Genomic DNA, 27,169 nt, shown 5'->3' with positions numbered 1-27,169 from the left:
AACACTGGACTCGGGTGGGATGCGAGAAGAAGGGGACAGAAGGAGGAGAGGAGAGAGGAGGGACTGGGATTGGAATGTAAAGAATAAATTAAAAAATTGGACCAATGAAACACACATTTGGACTCACCAAGATAGGATAGATAATAGAGTGTTTTCTCCAAATTTGCCAAATACAAATGGACTGGACATTGTGAATGTAATTCTTACTTGATAATTGTTCTTATTTTATTTAGTTTTACTCCATTAAAGTTAAAACCTTTCCTTCTTGTTTAGACAATACCTAATAATTGTGTGTGTGTGTGTGTGTGTGTGTGTGTGTGTGTGGTTTACTATGTTACAGTTAAAACCGTTCCTTTTTATTTAAAAAGGGGGGAATGCTGTGGGATATTTGTTCTCACTGACACTCCAAGACTACCAATAAAGTTTACCTTGAATCAGAGGATGTAGTTATCGATTAGTTGACCAGAATTAGCCACAAAGGTTTTGGAGGACCCAGAATATATCTAAAGAGGCACTGAAAGTAGCAGGGAGGGATTTAGAAAGATGTGATGGTCCCCAGTACTCAGGAGGCAGAGGCAGGCGGATCTCTGTGAGTTCGAGGCCAGGCTGGACCAATAGCCTCCAAAACAATACAGAGAAACCCTGTCTTGTAAAAACCAAAAAAAGAAAAAAGAAAGATGTGATGGTCTTTTGGATTGGGGAAGAAGAGGGGGAGGAGGTCATTGGTCATTTCTCTGATGATTCTCTGGTCAATCGGGCTTTTACCCCAATATCTGACTCCTGAGTTTTATTTAATTATAATATAAGTAAAGACATCAAGATTCAGTCAAACTGTCAGTGAGAGGTAGTAACTATCAGGGAAAGACACCCATGCTTAGGCTCTGAAACAAGATGAAGGTGTAGGGATAGTCAAATGACTAAGGACAGGGATACGGGCACACTCCTTGAACTCTCTCCCACATATGCATCCTATCCTCTCATGGAAGACAGGCAGGACTAGAAGCAGTGAAATTTCTGAGGACGTGATGTACTATAAGAATGAGAAGTTAAGGGTTTGGGGATAGGGCAGAATGTACAAAGCCCTGGATTTGATCTCCAGCACCACATAAAACCAGAAGTGGTGCCACAACCCTCTAATCCTACTACTTCTGAAACAAACACAGGAGGGTCTGACCTAAACAGTGAGAACATTTATGTCTCCAAAAAAAAAAATCAAGATCTGGATATCTGGAAAAGGAAGGTAAAATGGAGAGAGAAGCAGTAAAAAGAAAATCCTCAAGAATCAGTGGTTACCCCATATCAGAAGCTATGTCCAATTGATATACACTTGCAAATAAAAGCTCAGTTTTCTCCAATGGAGTCTCTCCAGGGATATCAACCACTCCTAAAGAGAAGCCCCATGTCCAGCAGTAGATGACCAACACAAAACAAACTCAATATCAGCATTAGGGGGTTCTTTGTCCCACAGGATTTGGATGGTTTTGTTTTGTTTTAACCTTAAAGATCCTTTGTGTATATATTGCAGCTTCCAGGGATTTTTGTTTGTTTGTTTGCTTGCTTGCTTGCTTGCTTTTAGGGGATTCCTGTGTGTAGGAATTCATTTGTGTGTGTGTGTGTGTGTGTGTGTGTGTGTGTGTGTGTGTGTGTGTGCATGCCATGCTTTTTTTTTTAACTCTTGTTTGTTGTATCCTATTCCAGTTTCTTTGTTTTTTATCTTTAATTTATTTCATTTTGTTTATTTCATTATTCTTCAGGTGCCTGCTTGTTTTCTAACAAGAGATGGAAATGGTATGGATTCTGATGGGGTAGTAGGTGTAAGGAACCTCAGAGTAATTGGGGGAACCATAATTATACTTTATCCTATAAAAATATATTTTTAATAAGAGAAAGAAAAATAAAAAGAATTGGTGTCTGCAAATTGGAGACTTGGGAAAAGGAATACACAAAAACGCAGATATAGACAAACATTAGAATGAGGAAAAATGCTTTAATTCCATGGATTGAAAAATGAATAAAGGTGCTATTTTTGATAAAAAAAAAAACTAGGAATATGATAGCGAGCTGGTTCAGCAAGTAAAGGTGCTTACTATGTACCTTGGCAACCTGTGTCAACACAAAACCACAACTGTCATTTCACCTGTAGTTATACAACATCCCAACCTTGCCACTGTCATTGCAATTCTAATCATTTAAATCAGACTCAAAGAAAGTTCAATATGAAATGCAGTTCTTTCCAGAAACTTCTGAGTTCTGGAAAAACTGAGTCATATCTGAGTTCGATCCCCACATGAACATGAAAAGGGAGACAGGACTCCACCAAGTTGTCCTCTGATGTCTACATAAGTGCCATTGCACACATGCACACGCACAATAATGAAATTCATTTTTAAATATTTATTTATGTATGTGTATAGCATTCTGCCTCCATGTATCCCTGCATACCAGAAGAGGGCACCAGATCTCATTATAGATAGCTGTGAGCCACCATGTGGTTGCTGGGACTTGAACTCAGGACCTCTGGAAGAGCAGGCAATGCTCTTAACTGCTGAGCCACCTCCCCATCCCGATTAAATTCTTTTTTAATCAGGAAGGATTCATAAGCATTGGAAGACAACATCATGATTTCCTTTTTTTCAACCTTCTCTAAGTCTAGAGCAACTGACAATTATGTAAGTGGGCATATCACAGAAGAGACTGGAAATACAGAAACAAAAACTATATGGAAATCATGGACTCTATGGAGAGAATTCATGAGATTTTAGCCTCTCCAGAAACTTAGTGTAGAGAAATGCTAATTTGTTTATATTGTGGGTTGATTTCCAGTCAATTTTGCACACTTTTATATAACACTGGTTAAATATAAGGCTGCTGTTTATAAAAAAATGTTGTGAGGCATAAACCACAGTAAAGTATTAAGCTGAAAAGGAAAACATTTCCTTGTGATATTTTGTGGTTACTAAAATTGACAAGTCATTAACCGTTTATAATGTAAATAAATCAAACAAAATAATAAGTTAAAAAATAAAATCATCATGGCTAAGAGAGACCAGGAATCAAAAGGTTGAATTTAGTACCAAATATATCCTCAGTGTAATGGGAAAGAATAAATCTATAATAAGTTGACTAAAAGCAGTCATTAATGTGTGAGATATCACCCTTACTGAAATACTCACACAGAAAAAGAAAGCCAAAGTGACATGTTACAAGTGAGAGGGAGTTGATTTATGCCGTCCTCAAATGCATATATGGTCATTTTGTTGAAAAGAACAATTCCCAGAGTTAAAAGCTTGAAACTAGTCAATAAATTGGCTATTTTAAATGCTCTTATTTGGCCATTGTTTGTGGTGTTAAAAAAGTGTTTAGTTTCTGTTCAAACAGAATATTTAGTATTTAGTTTCCCAGTGAGATTGAAATAGGAAGGAGAGAGAGAGGGAGAGAGAGAGAGAGAGAGAGAGAGAGAGAGAGAGAGAGAGAGGAGAAGGAGGAGAGAGGGAGGGAGGAAGGAAGGCAGATTGGCTTATTTATTTAAATGATAAAAGTTTAAAAATAGTGGTTTGTTGTACAAAACCATTTCTATAGTAATGTCAATCTTACAATTTGGCCTGGTAGAAAAATATTTTCTGTAATAATTTAATGAGTTGTACTAATCACAAAAGTCTTCATTTGAAATTCTACTGACAAGAACACACTCACTGGAACAAGAGTTACTCCACTATTATGGTGGCATCAGGTTGGTTGTGCAGGAGCTCTAGGAAGAGATTGCTGAGGGAAACACTTTAATGAGAGCAAAGGGGCCATGAGCAGAAAAAGGTAACAGCACATATGCTGTGTTGAAGAGCCCCTAACAGCTCCAAAAGGTTCAGTACTTGGCCCAACAAATGAATGAAGAGGAAGAGAGGGGAGGGGGAGGAGGGATGAAAAGAGATGGTGGAGGGGAGAGGAGAGGGGAATAAGTAAAGAGGGCAAGAAGAAGCAGACTAAATAGTAAGATAGATAACTTACTCCACACTGTTTCCCTGGCAAGTCTGGAATGCCAATATGCAATTGGACAATTACGTTCTCATCTTCAACCTACCTAGTCATGGCTGTACAGAGAGAAAATTAGTAGTTCCTTTCAGCCTGCTTTGAATGTGGACTTGAGTGTTCTTTGTTTATCTGCCAAATCTGCGGTACCTGACAGTCTCCCAACCGTATCATTAGGATGAGAACTCTCAAGCAGCAAGACCAGGCAGCACAAAAGTTGTATGTTTCATGTAAGTACGAAGCCATCATGTGCTGGATTTGTTCATTGGTCTACTTAACTCTACTTAACTCATTGTGTAAGCACTGTTACACAATGAAAAAATGGAATGAGGGTGGATGCTTGAGGGGTTTAAACGATTCTTTCACTCACTCTTTAGTTTAAATTGAAAGCTTGTTTTCTTCAGCTTACTGTATTAGAACAAAGTTTAAAAAGGTTTCATGGTCCTGGGTGGTATTTACTGCATATGTTTGCGCATACATAGAACTTTGACATATTTAATTGGCATCGTTGGGCTGAATACTCAGACCTGAACATCTTACAGAACTCTTTGTAAGGACTTGTACACTAGCATGTAAATAATTATACAAGAAGAACCTTCTTTATCATGTTGATTCAATTATCCAAAACTGTACAATGTTTCTCTTAAAAAAGGAGAATACAATGACTGAGTTTTTCTTGGTACTCAAGCCTTCCAGCATCTTGGAGGCTAATTAAATATGTTCCTGGTACAGAGGTTGAACATAGCAGCCTTTGCAGAGGCTAGTTAATACACTTCATCTGGATGGTAGCAACCAGGTTCTCAAAGGATTCCAGTTTTATGTACCATCTTAAAATAATGTGTTAGACATGTCCTCTGCTTGCTTGGAGGTATCAAATTTTAGCTCCTTAGCATATGCAAAACTGGAATGGCATTTAGAAGGCCTAGATATCTAAAGCACAGAGCCTCACTCAATAGCCAATTCTGCAAACAACAGCTGTGGCCATGAATAAAAAGCATCTATTTGGGAGGAACCAACATGGAAAGGGCTTATGGTCAAACAAATACTTTCACACAATATCCTTAAACACAGCTCATAAAAGTAATACTTTCAGGCATTGTCAGCTTTAAAGGATATATAGACCTCTGTTTGCACATATTACTATGTGTATATGCATATTACTTTATATTTAATAGAGACCAATTAAGTTGCTTCTAGCAAAAGAAAAATCTGATGAAAAGGTTCCTTTCTTTATGTAGTTACCTTGTGCCTTTAGCACTATCTGGGAGACAGCTCCACCAGGTCTGTGGCAAGGCAAGGTGAGCTTCCCACTCAATGTGCTTTCAATAATGGCCTCTTGGGAACACCCAACGAGTTCTAAGGTCCTGTTCATGGAGATCAAAAATGAAAACTTTGGAAGATATGACTTTTAAACTGGGCCTTATTCAAAATAACTAGCTGTGTCTATACTTCTAGAAAGAACTCCCCTCCAACATCAGAAGCAGTGATAGGTGGGAGTTTTCAGACAGGGCATTTCATTCCTTTGTGCAAACAATTAGTAAGATGCTGGCATATATATGATTGCCATGTCAGAACCTCTAGCCATGCTTCCAAATGTGACTAACCTGTGGCTAAGGCTAAGAATGCTACATATAAAATTATTCTAGAATCATAATCACAATATACTCATTCAGTTTGTTTTTAATCTGTATACTAAGTATATTAGTGGTTGAAATTTGCCTTGATAACCAGGAATCATAGTAGACATAAATCTTCATGTAGGAAAATTATTTTAAAAACTTTCACTCCAATATTTTTTTAAATCACTTATTGGGTATACATATATTGTATAACATATTATAACTTGATCCTATCAGCTCTATTACCTGAAAAGTAGCAGCCTCATATTAGGTGAGCAATAGAATTGACATTTGAATCCAAAATATAACCTATTAAGTTGTATAATCAAGTATCTTAATATTAACTATTTAAATCATATGTATCCAATATATGATTATAAGTACTTATCTAATCAAGTTTGGATCATTTGTTTTGAAGCAAGTTATATAACTGAAAAACCAATGTGATCACTAGAATGATTCATCAATATTGTCAAATTCTTTTAAATCTTGAATGATTTAATTATAAGTTTAGATGGAATATTCTAAGAGAATAGTGTTGTCCAGTTTAATATTTGCCAATTCTTTATAACAAGGTTTTAATTACTAGATACATTTTTAATGATTCATGGAAATTTATCAACCCAACATATAGTCTAGAAAGTATTATAAAGTCAGTTATTTAAACAGATTTGAAACACAATCATAACAAAAGGATGAAAATGACAAATGAAGTCGGGCATTGGTGCCTCATGCCTTTAATCCCAGCTCTCAGGAGGCAGAGGCAGGCAGATCTCTGTGAGTTTGAGGCCGGCCTGGTCTACAGAGCAAGTTCCAGGACATCCTCCAAAACAATAGAGAGAAACCCTGTCTCGAAAAATCAAAAAACAAAAAAAAAAAAGAAAATGACAAATGAAATGACAGAAATCTTTTTTAAAGCTTTCTTACTGCTTTGAAAATTTTATACAACATGCTTTTGTTATATTCAACCCCTCAGTCAACTTCTTTCCGATCTTCCCTTTCTTCCTACCCATTCAAGACTGTATCTTTTTTTTTTTTAGACACAAAGTCCAGTTAGTACTGGCCATTTATTCTTGGATTCATGGCTCTTCCCGTAGGAGTGTGGTCAACTTACCAGGAACTATACCCTTAAAGAAAACTTACTGCTCCAAACAATAGCTATCAATTGACAATAGTTTATTGGCTTCATGCCTATCTCCCTTCTCCACGCTTGGATTTGGTCTGGCTTGAACTTGAATAGCTCTTCTGCATACTGTCAGAATCAAAACTATGAGCTTTTTTGTGTGGCCAAACTGCTGTGTCTGGAAGACAGTGTTTCTTTGTAGTCATCCATTGCCTCTGGCTCTTACACTTTTTCCTCTCCCTTTTTCTGCAATTATATTCGAACCTTAGGAAGAATGGATGTGATGTAGATGCCCTATTTTGGGTTTAGCATTCTTCGATCTCTTATTCTCTATAGCCTGGCCAGTATAATCATCCAGTATAAATACATGTTTCTCTGATGAGGGTTAAGAATGGAATTGGTTTAATACTATGAAGGATAGAAATCTTAGGCCAGAAGTAAGAAAGTACCAAATTGTTTTTTTTAATAAGTAGCTATATGGGCAAATTACATAATGATATCTATGTCACTGACAAAGTGCATATCCAATAGTAATTTCTAATATTAAACCACGTAGTGGCACCATAGACACACTAGTTTGTGTGAACACATCATATAATGTTCAGAAAAAGACAAACTCAGCTGATAATGCATCTCCTAAAGCTTATCACACTCCATATTTCCAACTCCTAAGTCAGAGGAATGCTAAAGTGTGAGAGCTCAGGAGAATGCAGAAGTAGTCTACTGTAGCAAGACTAGCCATTTGGGCAAGAAACAGCTCTTGCCTGAACTGTTTGACTGTATGCTGTATAAACTGGACATGAAGGACTACAGGAAAGTGACTGCTGAACTTGGAAACAAGATGGAACAGTCCTTCAGTGTTTCTGCTTCATGGAAAAGTCTGCCAGACATTCCGCAGGACCCAGAGAAAATGACTGACAAACTGCCAATACAGGTGGGACAGTTTTAAGTTTCCTGCTTTGCTGAGAAGTCTCCCAGACATTCTGGACATATTGGCTGAAGATGGATGCCCCAACACTATAGAAGAACTTTGGGTAACTGTCTAGGGAGAGAGATCTATCAGTAAATTCTAGAGTTTATATACTATCCTTCTGAGATCGTTGATGGAATTGAAGACAGGTAGTTATGGTTATGGTTTTCCTTAGTTATGATAAAAGATAAGTTACATATAAGACTTTAGACTCACAAAGATAGGATAGATGATAGAATATTTTCTTTAAATGTTGCAAAATGTTAATAGAATAATATTGCTAACTGTAGTTCTTACTTGATAACTGTTTTGTTGTATATAATTTTACTATGCTAAAGTTAAAACCTTTCTTTTTATTTAGACAGAAAAGAGGATATGATGGGGGATGTCCTTCTGTATATATGTTTCTCTTGTTGGTTGATGAATAAAATACAGTGGCTAATAGAGGCAGGGAGATAAGCAGGACTAGGAGGTGAGGAGAATTCTGGGAAAGGTAGGCAGAGAAAGCCCACCAGAAAGAGATGACATGTAGCCACCAAAGGAGTAAGAGGCCTGGACCCTTCTCCAGTAAGATAAGACCAAGTGGATATAAAAATGGGTTAATAATTAAGACAGAGCTAGACAATAGTTTAATAGAGCTTTCAGCCAACAGTTTAATAATTAATATAGCATCTGTGTGCTCATTTGGAGCTGAAGCAGCGGGATCTAGTGGGACAAGAAAACATTGAAATAGTCTACCCTCTCTCCATTTGTAGCATTATCCAGTGCTTGGCTTGATGGTGGTACATGCCTATAATCTCAGCATTTGGTCAGTCAAATCAGGAGGATAATAAGTTCAAAGCTAACCTGAGCTGCATACATGACCTTGTTTCAAAAATAAGAGTAAGGGAGAGGAAGAAAGGAAAGAAAAGAAAAAAGGGCTATGTTAATGAACAAACTCATGCTGAATTTATATGGATCATTAAATTATAATTTTACAGCAACTATTGTTCATTCTTATTCTATTGGCATATGTTAATTGCATATAATGATAGATTTCATTATATGTTTTCATACATACATAGTATTTTCATCATACTCATGCCCCATTATCCTTTCCTGTTCCTCTTCTGCTACCACTGATACCCTTCGTGCCATGCAGTCCCTCCTTTTTCTACTCTACCTTCATATATTTATTTAATTTCCTGATGAACCAATGAGTCTAAGCAGGGTTACTTACATGGTCTTAAGTGATTATTTACAGGAGCATGGGATTGCCAATGGCTTCACCACTGAAGTTCTTCCCCCAGTGATTATTAACTGCCTATAGATACACAGAGAGGAGAAAGGCTCCCTCTTCCTAGTTGCCATTTAGTGCCTATAGATCCTTGGGGTCAGAGGCCTCATAGGTCCTTCTCTGTCCTGCCACCTATGACAGGATGTTGGCAGACTCAATCTGTGCAAGTCTCGTGCCCTAAGTTCTGCTATGGGACCATGAGTAGACCTACAATGTCATGTCCCAACGACTGTTTCACTTCACTCTACTCCTCCCTCCAGCTCTTACCTTCTTTCCTTACTTCTTCTGTATTGATCCATAAGCCTTAAAGGAGATGATCTGGAAGTCCCACTAGTGGCTGAACAACCAGAAATGCCTTATTTTCAGTATTTTGACCAGTTAATGAATCTCTGCAGTTATTGCTGTTGGCAACTAAAGAGCTTCTGTGGCCAGAGCTGGCAATAGCACTAGTCGTGGGTATAAACAAGGTTATTTAAATGGAAAACTGATGAGTACAGAGTGTTCAATTGTATAAACAACACCAGTAACTTCCTCACTAAGGCTATGACCCACCCAACTATGGGCTTTTGACGAGGTTTACAGTACAAGGTATGGATTCCTTCCTATGGAATGGGCCTCAAATCTAATCAGAGTGGTTGCTTACCCCATTACTGACTTGCCACTATTACATTGGTTGGCACTTTTACCCTAGCCAATCAATTGTATAGTGTGCGGGTCCATAGCTGAATAAGACACTGGATGCCAATTCTTCCCCAGATGACTGGGTGAGTGGTTATTTATAGGAGCATGAGTTCCTTACCAGAAAATACATCACTGAAGAGAATGTCTTTCCCTCCTCTAATGACAACTGCCTAGAGGAGAAGGGCCTTGTGAGCCCCTCCCTGTACCTACCATCAACTGCCTAAAGGTCCTTGGGTATGCGGACATAAGGGACATAGCACCCTGCAGGCACTATGAAAGCTTCCAGACCATCCCAGCTCATTTTTTCTATGTACTGTGACAAAAGCATGTGGTGTCTTTTGAAACAGTGTCTTACCATCCAGTTCTGGTAGGCAATGAACAACTTGGCAAATGCCTGCATTATTTTTTAGGGAAAAACTAGGAGGAGGAAGAGTAGTACTAATACCATGTCCCAACACACACACATAAACATGAACAAATATTTTACAACACACAACTTATTCTTCCTGCATTTCATGTCCTAGTGTCAACTATTCTATCTCACTTTTATAGAAATGCTGACTATCAGTCTCAAAATGATTTGAGATCACCAACAGGTTGCTACTCACAGTTTGAACAAATACTGTTCATCCATAGACAGCCACTGCTATGGTTTGGCTGGCCCTGTTCTTAGTGGGGGCTAAGTAGAAAATACATAAGTACATTTAAGGTGCTTTTGGTCTAAAACCTATTTATCTGAACAATAACATAATAATTCCTCAGCATCTTTCACTAATAAACCACCATAATTGTTGCCAGCTACACATCAGACAGATTAATATCTAGAATACATAAAGAATTAGAAAATTAAACAATTTAATTCTCCAATTCAATCAATCAATATGCTAATGAACTGAATAGACAGATACTTCTCAACAGAAAAAAATCCAATGGCCAACAAATATTTTTAAAGTGTTCAACATTCTTAACAATCAAATTAAAACTACTTTGAGACTCCACCTCACCCCAGTAAGAATGTCTATCACTAAGAAGACAAATAACAACAAATACTTGTCAGGGGATGGGAAGGAGGAATCCTTTTCACTGCTGGTGGAATTGCATAGCCACTATCAAAATCAGGATGGGGGCTCATCAAGAAGATAAACGTAGAACTACCATATGAGTTAAGCCTATAGCTCCTGAGTATGTACCAAAGTATTCTAAACCAAAATACCACAGGGGCACTTGCACATCCAAGTTGACTGCAGCACTAGTCACAATAGCCAGAAATGGAACCAGTCAACAAATGAATGGCTACAGAAAAAAAAAGTTACATATATGCAGTGAAATTTTCTCAGTCTTAAAGAAACGAAGTCAAGACATTTGCAGGGAAAAGGATGGAACCCTGGATCAGTATTTTAAGCAAATTAAGTCAGACTCAGAACATACCGTATGGTTTCCCTCATGTGCAGAATCAAGATTTAAATGTGTGTAGCAAGGGTTGGAGGTTGGGGGCTGGTAAAGAAAAGGAAGAACTCTTAATGAGGGAGAGGTGAATGTGGGGGAGGGCAATGGAATTCCTGTGACAAGAAAGCAGAAGGAACCAGGCAGTGGTGGCACACACCCCAGCACTGAGGAGGCAGAGGCAAGCAGATCTCTGTGAGTTGGAAGCCAGCCTGGTCTAGAGTGAGTTCTGTGACAGCCAGGGCTACACAGAGATAGAAAACAAAAGGAAGGCAATTTCTGGGGAGAAAGGGACAGCAAGAATAATGAAGGAGAAGTGAGTGAGAATGAATTGTAATGACATATATATCTTAAAATGCCCAAACCTGTTGTATTATGTGCTAACGTCAAAAATAAATATAGCAAAATAGAGAACCAACTCAAAACTAAACTGGGTTTTTCCATTTCTTAATACCAAAGGAATTTCTTGTTGTTAATTTTCTTTTTTTTTTCTTTTTTAAATTTTTTTATTAAATAGCTTGTTTTACATGTCAATCCCAGTTCCCTCTCCCTCCCCTCCTCCTGCAACCCCCATCCCCCCCAGCATCCCACCCTATTGACAATTCCTTACACATAAGGGATATCCAGAGTCTGTCATTTCACTCAGAGTAGGGTCCAGGCACTCTCCTAAGAGTCCAGGCTGAGAGAGCATCCCTCTTTGTGCTATGGACACACAATGTCTGTTTGTATTCCAGGGATAAACACTGATCCACTGCTCAGGGCCCCATAGGTTGCCCAGGCCTCCTCACTGACACTCACATTCGGGGGGGGTCCGGATCAGTCCCATGCTGGCCTACCCGCTGTCGGTCTGGGGTCCCTGTTCAGATCAGCTGTCCCTGCTGGTTTTGCCAGCCCATTCTTTGCCAATTTGCTCATCGCTCCTCTCTCTCTGTCACTGGGTTCCTTGGGTTCAGTTCAGTGTTTAACTGTGGGTGTTTGCCTCTGCTTCCAGTATTCACTGGATGAAGGCTCCCAGATGGTTATAGACATCAAGTTCATTATCAGGAATGGGCATTCGAGGTGGTCTCTCCACTATTGCTTAGCTTGCCAATTGGTGTTATCCCTTTAGATCACTCGAGGTCGCTCTGGTGCCTGGTCTGTACTCGATCCTATGATTCCCTCTTCCCCCTATTCTACCCCCACCCACTCAACTTCCTGTTCCCCCATGACCAACTCTCTTCCTCTTCACCCTTTTTAAAACTGTTATTGGTAGTATTTCCTTATTCCCTACCCCCTATCCCACACCCTGCTTGTATAAGTGACTTTTTCAGTTTCTGATTCCTATGGCCCAGCTTGTTTTGAACTACTTCTTAGGATACAGGTGTTAATTATCTAAGTGACAAGGCTGTTTACATACAATAGTAAATACAACGTGTGTCCCCCAATTAAACAGGCTTTCTTGCTGACTAGGATTCTAGCCCTCCTTTTCAAATGACAGTAAATTTGCTTTTGAAGTAAAGTGGCTTAGGAGCTCTTTAAGTGTCACAGAACTATCCTCATTAACGATTAGAACTGCTAATTGATTAAACAACCCAATTGCATTCATGTCCTCCCTATGGAATTACCACAAACTGCAGAGTTGCAGACAACAAAGAGCTGTGTTCTCTCCCACCAGGCTGAATGTACTGGGAAGGAATCCTTCCTTGACTGTTCTCAGCTTCTAATGGTTGCTGTCAGTCCACAGTGGTTTGAATGTGGAGCATCCCCTATGACATTGTGTATGTGAACACTGGGTATCAAGTGGGCAGGATTCTTCCAGAAGGTTGTGTGACCCTTAGAGAATCAATCCTCACTAGAGAACATGGGTCACTGGAAGGTAGGACTTGGGATTCTGACGCCTTCATCGGGCTACTTCCTGTCCAGGCTCTGCTGTCTGACTGCCCATTCAATGTCCTCATCCACACTCTGAACAGGATAAAGAAGGCCACAGGCTTGAGAGCACCTACTTGCCCACAGAACTGAAATTAACCCATTAAAAATGTATGAAGGAGCCTCTAATTATGTCCTTGATCTTGCTTTCTTTCCTTCTTATCATGAGGATATGGCCTGGGGCCTCACACATGCTAGGCAAACATGCTACATTGAGCAATACTCCCCTGCCTTCGAGTTTTTTCTAAAATGACACACACGCATGTCTAAAGGGAGTTCTCCTCAGGTTTAATGCACACATGAATTTCTTGGGAATTCTGTTAAAATGCAAGTTCTGCAGGCAGCAATCCCAACATGGAAGGCTGAGTCAAGATGGTCACAAATTCAAGGCCAGCCTGGGCTACATGGTCAGACTCTTGTTTCAAAAATAAACAGAAGGAAATTTGGGTTCTAGGATGGGTTTGTAGCTCAGTGGTGTAGTGCTTGCCTGACAAGGGCCTTAGGTACAATTCTCAGTGATTTTTTTAAGCAGGGGCTTGGGATGAAGCCTACTGGCAGTGATGCAGCTAGTTCAGAAATCACACACGCACACACACACACACACACACACACACACGCACACACACACACACACACGCGCACACACACACACACACACACACACACACACACACACACACACGGTGATTCAGAAAACTTTCAATAGGAAGATATAAACATTTGAGATCTGTTTTAATAACCCTACCTTACTATCTGGAGTCTTGAGATTTAAGATGCTATTGTGGCTTCTATCTTAAAGTCTGAGTTTACAAATAGAATTAAAAGGTATGTCCAATGTTTATGCTGGTGGGGCACAGGGTGGGGGGCAGGTATTGAACTGGTAAAGCACTTGCCTTGCAAGCACAACAGCCCGAGCTTGAGACCCAGAACCCACATAGAAAAACTGGTGTGGTGGGTGTGGTGGGTGTGACCTGTAATCTCAGTGCTGAATAAGGAGATCCCTGTGACTAGGTGGCCAACCAATCTAGATTCACTTGTGACTTCCAGACCACTGAAGGACCATGATCCCAAAAACAAGGTGGACAATAATATCCACCTCTTCACACAAATTGCAAATACATCTGCACACACACAAAAATAGTATAGCCAAATGCATAAGTGAGGAAAAGATAAAGAAATCTCTTTCTACAAAGTATTTTATTTTATGATAAAGTTTTTTTAATTGTATGTTTTAAGTGGCAAGTCCTTCGGTAATCCTCAGAATGGAATCTAGGGGTGACACTATGCTTAGAATGAATCTATGTGACTATATATTTTGTCCATGTAAGACAGTAAAGAGATCCCTCTATTCAACAAACACTTCCTGAGCTAAGTAGTAAACACAGAAGTGCTGGAGCCCATTCAGATAATGGGTCTCGAACTGTTGCTGCTGAAGCAAGTCGAACAAGCCACAATGAAAAGCCTTTGTGTTTTATGTTCAGTCTCATGCTTGGAAGAACACCATTCATTGTTGCATCAGAAGTGAGGGAAAAAAATCTGCTTCTTGGGCCGGGATACCACACAGTAGCCTTCGTAATATATACTGAGCCAGGCCCAACTGGGTTTGGCTCCCATCTAACTTCTCCCTTGGCAGTGTTGCTCAGTTTCACCATGGCCCCTGCTTGTCTTGTTTGCTGGCATCCCATAATGTGGTCTTAATGATGTTGACCCCAAAAGTACTTTTCAGAGGACGTTTGCTGCAGAGATTTATTAAGAGGGAAGATGATTGCATTACAGCTTTTGCTTTTTCTTCCTGTGAAGCTGCTGGGACACAGTCATGAGCTATGGGGATAATGGAAGAAATAAATCCTTGTAGTTCTCTGCTAATGGTGATTGATGAGCTGATGAGAGTGAGTAGGTACCCAAGGAACAAAGCCAGATTTTAATGGCACTTTAATTCTGGAAATTTAGAAGACTTCCTTGCAGAAACTAAAAGTCACAATGGAAGAAGTCATTCAACAAACAAGCATGCTTTCAGGGAACGACAAGTGTAAATTGGTACTGAAACTAGCCTTTACCCTGTGTGACTTGAGCATGTACACTTAGGATAACATTTTATCTAAGAAATCAGTTCTGGTAAATAACAGTAAACATTTCATAATTTATTCATATGCCTAATAAATGGTTTAACTCTATCAGAAAATGTTTACAAAGCCAAAAGTTCTGAGTAGACTAGTTTCTTACTATGAAGAAACATCTTTTAAGGTAAGTCATGGTTAATGCCAAGGATGCCTCTGTCATCCTCCTGTAAGATAACGATGAAGACAAAGATGAAGATGATGAAGCACCTGTCAGAGCTCCTCAGTCTGCCTGAAAACTTAGTGAGAAGCTGGGGAGCCCTGGACTCCTCCAACCCTGCAACAAGTAAGAGTCAGAGTAAGATGCCTCTGGAGAAGCAGTCTTACCATCTGCTCACTGTCCAGCGGATGTAGAAGCTTCTCTCTGAGTGTCATTTGTGTCCCTAACCTGTCCAGTATATTGTAGCCATCAGTCTGTTCACTCTGCAAATCTAGACGCCACTGCCTTGTTTGAAATCCTTTGGTGGCATTTACTCCTTACAGAGAAATCCTCAAGCTTTAGTAGACATCAGCATCACTGGGATGAGTAGCAAAACAAACGAACAAAATACTGACTGCTGGGAGTCTCCCCAGTTTTATTCCATAATAATTAAATAGGGTCTGGGAGTTCACATTTCCAACAACTTATCACATCACACACCATGCTCCTGGTCTAATGGTGCTGAGACAGGGAAACAGGTCTATAGAAGGAAGATCAGCACACTTGCTTTCTTTATGTCATGTACCCCTCACAATTTACCTTAACTCCCAGAAGTACCCAGCAGACTCACTGTAGAACTTTCTGTTTCCAAGGGCTTTCAGGGATATGTGTTGTTCAAATGAAGGAAGGGCCATTCACATAGAACATCCCAACTGGTACCCTCTGGAGTTACACCGTGCACAGTCTATACCCTTGTGTGTAGCAGCCATAAACTCCTCCATGCCTTGCTTTTTAGGGATTCCTAAAGTCACACAATATTACTTAGAATTTTATGAGCAACCCTACTTTGGGGAGCCTCAAAGCCATTGTCCCCTCCTCTCAACCTACCTTGAATTTACTTTCCTTTTTGAGTGGAAATCTCTGCCTATCTGTCCCTCAAGGCTTCCCTCTCAAAATTAATTGTGATTAGAATTGCAGTTAGGTCAAAGAAAACATTTCCACAAAAATTAAGAATATTACAAAATCTGGATAGAAATGTAAATAGGCAGATATGCCCAATCTTCCTGTTAGAAAATCAAACACAATCAAAATATGTTCTTATTCCTTAATTTCCATGAGTTACCTCTTTAAAGAACTTGGAAGCTGGTAATAGTGTGAAAAGTAAAAAATGGATTCTATCTATTGTCTTAATTTTGTTCTTGGTCTTCAAATGTCTGAGATGTTTAATCACATGGCATTTTAACAAGTTATGCTTACAAATATGTATTTCTTCTGACAGACTATGGACACCCCCATGGAGGGCCTCACCCTCCCTGGGGGAATGAGGGGATAACGGGGGGGGGGGATGGAGGGGAGGGCACGGGAGGAGGGGAGGGAAAGGGAGAGGGACCTCGTACTGACTTGTGAAGCAACCTTGTTTCTTATCTAAATTTAAAATGGAAAATAAAAAAAATATTAATAAAAAAAATAGTCAGCACAGAACCTTAAAAAAAAAACAAATATGTATTTCTTCAATAGGATATGCATAATTCTTTAGTTTTTACTTTTACACATTTTCAATACTTTTTATGGGGCTTTACTTTTGGTCATATGGGATAGTAATTGGCATATAGCTATATCAAAACATGAATGTAAGTGTTATAAGACAAAGAGTAATGTGACCCCTGGGAAGTCAACCACATGCCAGGGCAAGGCCCACTCATAAGATTAGTTGAGCAATGCAACTTGACTTGATGGAGGGAAAGGAAAACTCAAAGTTGGGTTTGAAGGGAGGAAGGAGTGGAGAGTATGGTTATGGGAGGAGTTGGGGGAGAAAATGTTTAAAACATATTGTATGAAAATTTCTAAGAATTAATAAAATACTGTTAAAGGTAAAATAAAATATGTATATATACAAATCTGTTTTCAGTACATAACCTGTGTCATTCATTACTCTCAGTGGCTTAATATCTTTTGCATAAGCCTGAATCATACAGATGTATTCATGCAAGTACCACTGTGTGAACTGATAAAATTACATGCAAATTCATAAAAATGAGACATAGAATGAATACAGCACTTTTTAAAGCAAGTCTATCCTTCCAGGAAGGTGACGTACAAAGCCAATATCAATTCAAGAACAGGGTACCTAAAGAAAATGGATTTTAAAAGAGGAAAGTCAATCTTCTTGGTGTAATTGAAGAAGAAAAGGATCAATAAAAAGTATAGTTCTTAGGTGGGGTTGGGGGGAGGGCACGGGAAGAGGGGAGGAAAATGGAGAGGGACCTGGAACTGACTAGTGAAGCAACCTTGTTTCTAATCTAAATTTAAACTTAAAAATAAATAATAAAAAGTATAGTTCTTAAAACTAGGAAAGGATTATGTTGTTGAACCTGGAACACTGCTCTGTTATCTCAAATGGACCATTTCAAACAGGAATTTCTATTTAAGGAAGTAAAAAATTTAGGAGTTCAAAATTTGAAACTGACTTTGGATTATGAAGGACCCAGCTAAAATGTTAAAATCTCTGTCATATTCCCTCATAGTTAGAAAACATTTGACTTTCTTCCAATGCTTATTTATGTTTGTTTTTATATAAAGTCTTACTATGTTGCATGACCCTACTACTTCAGCTTCTACAGTTCTAGAACCGCAGGTGTTCATACCATTCTCCAAGGGTCCATTCTCATGTCTCCAGCTCAGTGGATCCCTTCCCTTCTTTTTATGGAGAATATAAAACAGGGGTGGAGGTTGACTCCTTTATCAAAATGCATTCACAAAGTGCCTGCTCTGTTAGACACTGTATGAACTTCCACAGAAGATTAGTAATAATTTCCATTAGCCTAAAACTTTGTTTGAGAAACAAAATTATCTCCTATAAACTTGTCAAATGAGCTGTAAGATTGCATGGGTATAAGGGAAGATGAGTAAAACTTGGGCAAACTTGAGCTGAAGACAGGAGGGTAAAAGACAACTTAGGGAAGAGACTCCACAGAGGATGAGTTTGCTGTCACTTGTCACAGAGAACCACCACTGCACACCTACACCCCAGCAGCTATTTACCTTCAAGTCTCTCAGTTCCTTATTCTGTACACCCAGCAGCAAAAGCTTCTGGTTAGGGGCTGGAGAGATGACTCAGCTCTTGAAGAGGATCCAAGTTGAATTCCTGGCACCTGTGTCAGGTAGCTCATGACTGCCTATCATTCCAGTTCTAGGGGACCTGATTCCCTCCTCTGACCTCCTCAGAAACCTGCACTCACATGAACAGACCCAAATACAGAGATGCTTGCATGCACACAATTAAAAATTAAATCTGCTTAGACATCCCGGAACAGAGATCATTGCCAGGTCTGTATGCCTGATCAAACACAGAACACTTTCTTAAATTTGAAATTCATACAAACATCTAATGCATTTTTAGTACATCCCAGATAAACATTTTATTTAAATACAACTAAAACATTCTGTACTTTAATCTCTTAAATCTGGCTACTCTGTAAAAAAAAAAAAAGGGCAGTTCTTCAAGTATAATAAAGGCGGCAAAAGGAGAATTTGCTCCATGTAAATATTCAAAGGGATGTCGGTAAATGGAAGTTACTGTCCCTCCCCATCCCCCAGCTGTTTAGTCCCAAATAAACACACAGAGGCTTATGTTAATTGTAAACTGTTTGGTGGTGACTCAGGCTTCTTATTGGCTAACTTTCTCTTAATTATTAACCCATTTCTATGAATCTGTGTATCTCCACGTGGTCTTGGCTTATCAGCTATGCTTGGGCCTCTTGCTTCCTTGGCAGCTACATGGCATCTCTTTGGCTCCACTTACTGCCTTTCTCTATCCCTGTTTGGATTTCCTGCCTGGGTAAATCCTGCCTGTCTAATGGCCGAAACAGCTCTATTCATCAACCAATAAGAGATACATATATTCACAGCATACACAAGGACATCCCCCATCAGAGGTCTCCCCCATCTTCTGAGCTGGCTAGGCAACTGGGTGAAGGGGCCATGTTAGAAGGTTTGTAGCTGTTAGGAAAAGCCCAGCTTTGGAAAGCCTTTTTCATTGTCACCAAAATCCAAGACCCTACAGTTTTCTGGCTTTCCTAAATATGCCATGTACTTGAACATGGTCCTTTGTAGGATATCGGGGACAAGGGGCACCTAGACTTGGATCCTCAGTCAAGATTACTCCCAGACCTGCCTACTGCCAGCCACTTATTACACTCCCTCAAACTGAGTTTCTTTGGGTTTCCCATTTTTCTTCCAGCTTGATTTTTATAATGTACAATTTCTAAGCAGGCGACCTTGATAAAAACCCTCTGGAACTATATGTTCCCCTGGACCTCTTCTTGCATCTCTCTGCACACCCTAGCATTCCTTTGCTGAAGGGGAGGTTTAAACCTTCATGTGTGGTAGTTCAGCATCAGAGGTCTTACCTAATACATGCAATTCTCTGTGTTGTCTCCAGCATGGCAACAAAAGCAAGCAAACTTAATTAGTGAGGTATTCATGGAGACCACCAATCAACAGAAAGGTTCCATGACTCTGATCAGAAAGAGCTAGCGGAGGAGATGACTGTGCTTTGCCAGGTGTGGCTAGTCTCCATTTTCACTCTTTGGCTCCTAACTGCTTCCCTAAGAAGCAGTTACCAAGGAAAGGACTGCCTAATCATGGTAGTGAGTGTAAAATTTATCTCCAACTTACTATTGCTCCTATGCTTGTAGAAATTCTATGAATAACATGGAATTACACTTGTCAGCCTTCACCTAATGACTCACTTTCTAAAATCTAATCCTTTCAGACACAGAAACATATCTTGGATAATGAAACTACACTTATTTCTGAAGACACCAACAAAATAGCAAAACAGTGTCTTTGGTCATAAAATAGCCAAACTCTTATCTCAAAAAAATTAAGTGTGGGTTGCTCCTCACACCCCTCTGCTCCCCATACAGAAAGCATTGTGTACATGGACAATCCACAACCTTTCATTCAATCAGCCCACAGACTGCAAGAGAATTGAATTCTGGGGTCACATAATCACGAGGGCCATCATAACCTTGAAAGCAATTGAATTTTATCGTGGTGTTTGTTCTTTTCTTTTAGTCATGTGACATTAGAGCATAAAGAGTCATGCCTGTATGTGAAAATTGGCTGAGAGAACTTAAACCTGGAGCCTCTTTTGTTCTGGGAGAGCTAAGGGAACATTAGAAGAAGGGGCAGTTAGCCAGACTGTAGCCTTCAGCCTTAGAGAGGTGGGCACCGTGTGGTTCAAAGAAAATGAAAGGCTGGAACTGAAAGCATCCATGTGACTCTTCCTTCAGTGGAAATCAAACCACTTACTTTTAGCTCAGCTATTCCCAGTAGTCATGTGGATAGTAGATACAGGAGATGGGTGCATGGAAAGCATGATATTCTTACAAAATCCTTGCCTCTCCCTTAAACAAGTGGGTTGGCATTTGGCTGATTGGCTCAAAACACCCCTCTTCTGAAAGTGGAAAATTATTCATGCTTCTAAGAATGCTTTTTGCAGCCCTCTTTCTTCCTGTCATTTTAAACAACTTATCCTTGCCCTGAAAATCCTCCTGTTGTTCCTCTCCACATTGTTTTCCACAGTGCATCCAAAGCATAGATTATGCCTCACCAGGAACATAAAGCCACAGTGATGCAGAGTGGTTCAGAACACTGAACCTACTTCACTCACCTGCTGACATGTGTTTATGGGAAGAAAGGCAGAGTTAGGGAAGAGAGAGGCAATACAAATGGACCATTTCATGTCAAGCAGAGAATTTTTGTCTATTTGTGTGGCAGACTGAAGATCAGGGAACACACAGCAGACCAACACAGGTAAGGAACAGACTACAGAACTAACTACATATTTTAAGACATGAGGCAGCTGAAGCAACCTCTGTCAAACTGGTTTAGTCAGAAGGAAAATGAGATTCAAATCACTGCTTAGGTCAAAGAATATGATTGAAAGTGCTGAAAATATGAATAGGAAGCTGGTTATAGTAGTCCACATCTGTAATGCCAACGCCTGCAATGCAGAGTCAGGAAGATTGGTAATCATAGGCCAACCTGGGCAACAAAAGAAGATCTAGAATCATATTTAAAAGGGTTGGTATAGTACTTGACCTAGCATCCATGGGACACCTGACCTCAACAACACATAAACAAGGTAGGGTAGAGCAAAGCAATAATCCTAGCACTTATAAAGCTCAGACAGAAGGAACAAAAGGTCTAGATCATCCTCAGCTACACAGTTAGATTGAGGTCACCCTGGACTACCTCAGATCTGTTCTCAAAAACAAAGAATGGTGTGGAAGGATCTCGAGCATTCCTTGCACTCACTACAAGTGTTTTCTTCATGATCCAGCCAATGATTCTCAGAAGCAGGTGAGGCATCTCATTGTGAGATGAGACTCATTCGTCTTCATACCTAGCAGAGGCATGAGTCGTAATTCTTGCCTTGTATTTCTCCCCACATGACATCCACATTATCTACAAATAACAGCAACAAGTTGGTGTAACTGAGGTGAGTCTTGGGCTTCCATGCATACTCAAACAAGCAGAAATCCATGCAGCCTACTTATGGAAGTATGGGAACCCTGTCTGTAACTCCATGTCATGCTATAGTGCCTGTGTCAAAGTCATCCTGATGGTTCAAGAAAGAAAAGTGTCACCCAGAAAGAATGTGTATTCCCCATAACTAAATGCTTGCAACATTTTTCAAAGCCTTCTCTTTAAAAATTTTTCTTAAGCAACAAAACTTAACTCTGCTCATTGAACAAACAAAAGTCAGGGTCATTTAGGTCTTTGGTTTGGTTTACAGCCATGACTGGAATAAGAAAAAACATTAAAGCAAAACATAGAATGTTAGTTCATAGTATGTTGATTCTCAGTATCATAAATGTTAATGAGAAAGGGACATTGGTAATGAGCTAATTCAAATCTCCAAGAAAGGTAGACCAATATCACATAGATGGTTTCGTAGAATAGACACTTCCTTTGCCACATACAAATATAAGTCTATTTGATAACACTGAGAGAAACAGTTTGGCTCTGCTAGCTCTGGAGACCAATTAAAAGTAACAGGGATTAAAATCTGAGTCAGTCATGTCCTAATTTATGCATGGCTATAAGTAAAACAATACACATATCATTAGTGTTCATTGTACTTAGTGTACATACCCATGCTTAGAAGTTTATCCTATAGCCCTGAGCAAACTTTCATCACAAAGTCACTTTTGGTATATATGGAGTAATTTGTCTGAAGAGCAGTCCTTCTGAGATAACTCCAAGTTTTCACAGGATATTTCAAATAAGCCATTCCTACAAACTGAAAGCAAATGGGTTCTAAAACATTGAATATCAACATGAAATAGTAGCACCTTTGATTTTCTTAATGTCATGTGGATCTACTAAGAACTTCAATGTTTGTTTTTTTTCCTATAATAATTCCCTTTCTTCAAGAATGTACTCTGGGTCATTTCATGCATCTGCTAACTTTCTAAGTGTTAAACAGAGCCATCTTTATTAAGTTGCTACCATCTAGACTATAGATCGCATTAATATTACACATAATTTTGGTGTTAAAAAATATTCTTTGTCCAACGGTTGGAAGATGGGGTCTAGGGATATGGCTCAGTGGTATAGCACATTCCTAGTATGTATGAGATCCTGGGATAGTATAGCACATGCCTAGCCTGTGTGAGATCCTGGACTTGGTTCCTCACACCATATTTTTAATTAATTTTATTTGAATTAAAAACAATCTTATTTTGCATACCAATCCCGGTTCCCTCTCCCTCCCATTCTCCCTACCACCCCCATCCCACCCCCATCCACTTGTCAGGGAGGGTGAGGCCTCCCATGGGGGAATAATCATCAAAGTCTGTCACATCATTTGGGGCAGGACTGAGGCCCTCCCCCATGTATCTAGGCTGAGAGAGTATCCATCAATAGAGAATGGGCTCCAAAAAGTCAATTCATACACTAGGAATAAATACTGGTTCCACCGCCAGAGACCCCATAGACTACCCATGCCCCCAACTGACATCCACTTTCAGGGGGCCTGGTTCGGTCCTATATTGGTTCCCCAGCTGTCAGACTTGCTCCCACTTGCTCAGGTCAGCTGTTTCTGTGGGTTCCCCCCCCCAGAGTGGTCTTGACCCCTTTGCTCATCACTCCTCCCTCTCTACAACTGAATTCCAGGAATTCAGCTCAGTGCTTAAGTGGAGTCTCTCCTTCTGCTTCCATCAGCTACTGGGTGATGGTATTTAAGGTAGTCATCAATTTCATTACAGGGGAAGGGCATTTAAGATAGCCTCTCCAAGAGTTTAAAAATAATGGGATGCATTCCAAATAGAGGGATGCTCTCTCAGCCTGGATACATGGGGAAGGGCCTAGGTCCTGCCCTGGATGTGATGACAGACTCTGGAGATCCCCCCAAGGAGGGCCTCACCCTCCCTGGGGAATGATGTGGGGATTGGATGGGGGGCTGGGAGCTGGTGGAGGGACAAGGGAAAAGGGGTGGGAGAGGGAGCTGGGATTGACATGTGAATCATCCATGTTTCTAATTTAAATAAAAAATAATAATAATGGGTTGGATTCATTTGCATTTCTGCTTTTCTTCTTTCCCTCTGAACTGACAAATATCAGTAAAATGTATCAGACATGGTTATGGGAAGAGATTCAATGTGGAAATCTAGAGTATGGATATTTGTACAAGAATGGTAGAAGAAATCCCAATATTAAAATGTTTGGAGATGGGTACAGTGGCATATGTCTGTGGGAATCAGAGGCAGGAAGTTCAGAAGTATGAAGCCAGCCTGGACTATACAGTGAATTCAAGGCCAGCCTCTGCTATATACTGGGACCCTGTCTTTAAAAAGAAAGTTAAAAGTATGTTATTAAGAATAGCCTCCTAAGAACTGTAGACCTGGCTTCTTATGTTAGAGCAAAAGATCAGGTAAGGGTGACCAGTGACTTCAGAAAAGGAATAGTTTAAGTGTTGTCCTGTCATTGCCCGATGAAGGAAGAGATTCTAGGTGAACATTCCTAACTTGTCTCTAATAAACAATCTGTCATCCACGGACTCATCTAAATAAGCATTCTTAAGGTGTTTCTACTTCAGCCTCCATAAGCCTTTTAGGATAGATGAAGACAACTGGACCTATGGGGATTCACTGGTCCGCCTTTAAAAAATATTTAATTAGTGCATTTATTTATAGTGAAAATTCATACAGTATATTTTGATCATAGTTTGCCTTTCCCCATCTCTTCCTAGATCCTCCTCACCTCACCACATATCCAACTCCATGTCTTCTTTCTCCCTCTGTCTTTAGAAAAGAAACAAGTAAACAAACCAGAAACGAAAGAGCAAAAAATATAAGAAACATACACATAAACATAAAAACACAAAACTGAAAACTATTGTATACAAACAAAATTCCATTGGGATAAAAATGCCAAACAAGCCAGGCGGTGGTGGCGCACGCCTTTAATCCCAGCACTAGGGAGGCAGAGGCAAGCGGATCTCTGTAAGTTCAAGGCCGGGCTGGACCGACAGCCTCCAAAACAATACAGAGAAACCCTGTCTCATAAAACCAAAAAAAAAAAAAGCCAAACAAACCAATATGAGACAAAAAAATCTACAAAAAAAATCTGTTAGGCATGGGGGTGGCCCTTAAGTGTGGCTTATATGCCCAGTGAGGTTGATTACTCCTTTGTAAATAGTTGTCAATTGAAGATAACATCTTAGTTAGGAATAGGAGCTCATGTCCACTTCCCCATGTCAGTATCGCTTTTTGGCTTGAACCTATGCCGGCCCTATACATGCTACTACATTCTCGATGAGATCATGCATGTGTCAGTTATGCTGTGTTTGGAAGACACTGTTTCCTTGACCTCACCTGTCCCCTCTGTATTTATTTTTATTTATGTACATGTGTGTATATGTAGGAGGGGAACCCTCAGAAGCCAGATGGGAGTATCAGGTCCCCTGGATCTGGAGCTAAAACTGGAGTTATAGATAGCTGTGAACACCTGATGTGGGAGCAGGAAAGGAAACTCAGGTCTTGGGCAAGAGCAGAAGTATTCTTGACCACTGAGCCATATCTCCAGGGCAACTGCCCCACCTTTTTGATAGGAAATTCTGAAGTACACTCAAGAAGCAATACATAACCTGATCCTAGGGGAAAGCAAAAACCAAAGGAAAAACAAAACCCTACTACTGGAGTACCATTCTTGGAGTTGAAGAAGCACACATCTTTTTTTTTTAGTATCCATAAGACATTCTGAAATGCCTTATGCTCTTATGATTTTCTTTATAACAAGTGAAGAGTAAAATTGGGGACTGAAGAACAGAAAGAGAAACAATAAAAGATACAAATGAAGCCTAGGAGTAAGGAAAAGAGAATAACCCAAAAGCAGAGTAGCTTACAGACATAAAGGGGAGAAACCACAGGCTAGAAAGACGGCTCCATGGGTAAAAGCACTTGGCATGCAGCATAAGGACCCGAATTCACATTTGCAGAAGCCATTCGGAATCTGGGTGCCCAGCATAAGCATCTGTAATCCCAGCACTCCTACAGGGAGATGGGGAGCAGAGGCAGGACTCCCCCAGGATCTCTCAGTCAGATAGTGTAATGTACATGTCAGAAAATCAACAAAAAGATCCATAGCAAGAAATATGGAAGGTGAGGATGGGCATCTGTCCATCTGCGGTTGTCCTCTGACCACCATACATGGACGTTAGCAAATGGACACCTTCACACACATCACACACACACACACAGAGAGAGAGAGAGAGAGAGAGAGAGAGAGAGGTATAACATAAATAAGTAAATGACCCAGAGACTGATATGATATTGGGGTTCAAGCTTCAAGCTGAATATTAGAAAAGCAAAGAAGCTGGTCACTAGCTTCTTACCTCTACCTCAGGCTGTCTCCACAAACTCTCACCAAGCCTCAGACTGTAACCTTTCCTCAGAATGGCTGGAGAATGAATGCCTATCTTCAGTGTGGCTGGAGAATAAATCCTCTACTGAGAACTTGCTTCTGTCTTATATACTTCCATAATATTGGGGTTAAAGGTGTGAGCTATAGTTCTCTTTTAGATCTTGGTCACTTTGGACTCGCAGACATCCGTCTATCTCGTAATCCTGAGTCCTAGGATTAAAGGTGTGCACCACCACCTCCTAGTTTCTGGATGCTAGGATTAAAGGTGTATGCCTGGCTTCTATGTTTTGTGGCTGACTTTGCTTTCTGAATCTTCAGACAAAGTTTAATAAATCATAAACAATATATCACTACAGGGGGAGGGAGGGAAAGAATTCAGAAGTCCTAACACACTAAGTTTTCACAATCCAGTAAGTATTGAGCTATGGCCTCAAGACCTTTAGTCATTGTGCTTTGAAATTTTACCTAGATGCTGAGTCTCTATGTAAAACAGTCACTATCTGGTTCTCAGAGCTAGGTACAAAAACTGTCAACTAATAACACCTGTCAAGGTCAGAGGGCATCAGTTTAAGGAATTACTTCTTCATGCTAGGCTTTCATTCACACGAGGTCATAGATAAAGGACAGACCAAACCAAGATGGGCCCAAATAGGCAAAGAGTGTTGCCTACTCCACCAAGAATTATGTACCCCACATGTACAGATTTTTTCTAAGCAAAGATGTATACCCCTGCATTGCTCTCTAACTTTAATCTTTGATATACCCCCATGAGTCAAGTACACTGAGTTGGAATCAGGAAATCCCCCTTTGCATTGTCTATATTTTGTATGGATTTACAGATTTCCCACACACCCTTTCTTGATCTTTGTGTTGCTACACCAAAGTCCTGGGTCAACAATCTGGATCTCGTTTTTATCTACTTAGCAATATCTGCA

At 39.9% G+C, this 27,169-nt stretch overlaps 1 protein-coding gene across 2 annotated transcripts in view; it reads left to right on the top strand.

Moving 5' to 3' along the window:
• The window catches only part of Kcnb2 (potassium voltage-gated channel subfamily B member 2), a 438,135-nt gene that overhangs the window by 395,833 nt on the left and 15,133 nt on the right, over positions 1 to 27,169 (top strand). The gene's annotated exons all lie outside the window — the stretch shown is intronic.

This window comes from Mesocricetus auratus, unplaced genomic scaffold (assembly GCF_017639785.1).
Source record: "Mesocricetus auratus isolate SY011 unplaced genomic scaffold, BCM_Maur_2.0 Super-Scaffold_6730, whole genome shotgun sequence".
Classification (NCBI taxonomy): Eukaryota; Metazoa; Chordata; class Mammalia; order Rodentia; family Cricetidae; genus Mesocricetus; species Mesocricetus auratus.
The sequence above is the reverse complement of the archived record's forward strand: the minus strand, read 5'-3'. Positions and strand labels throughout refer to the sequence as shown.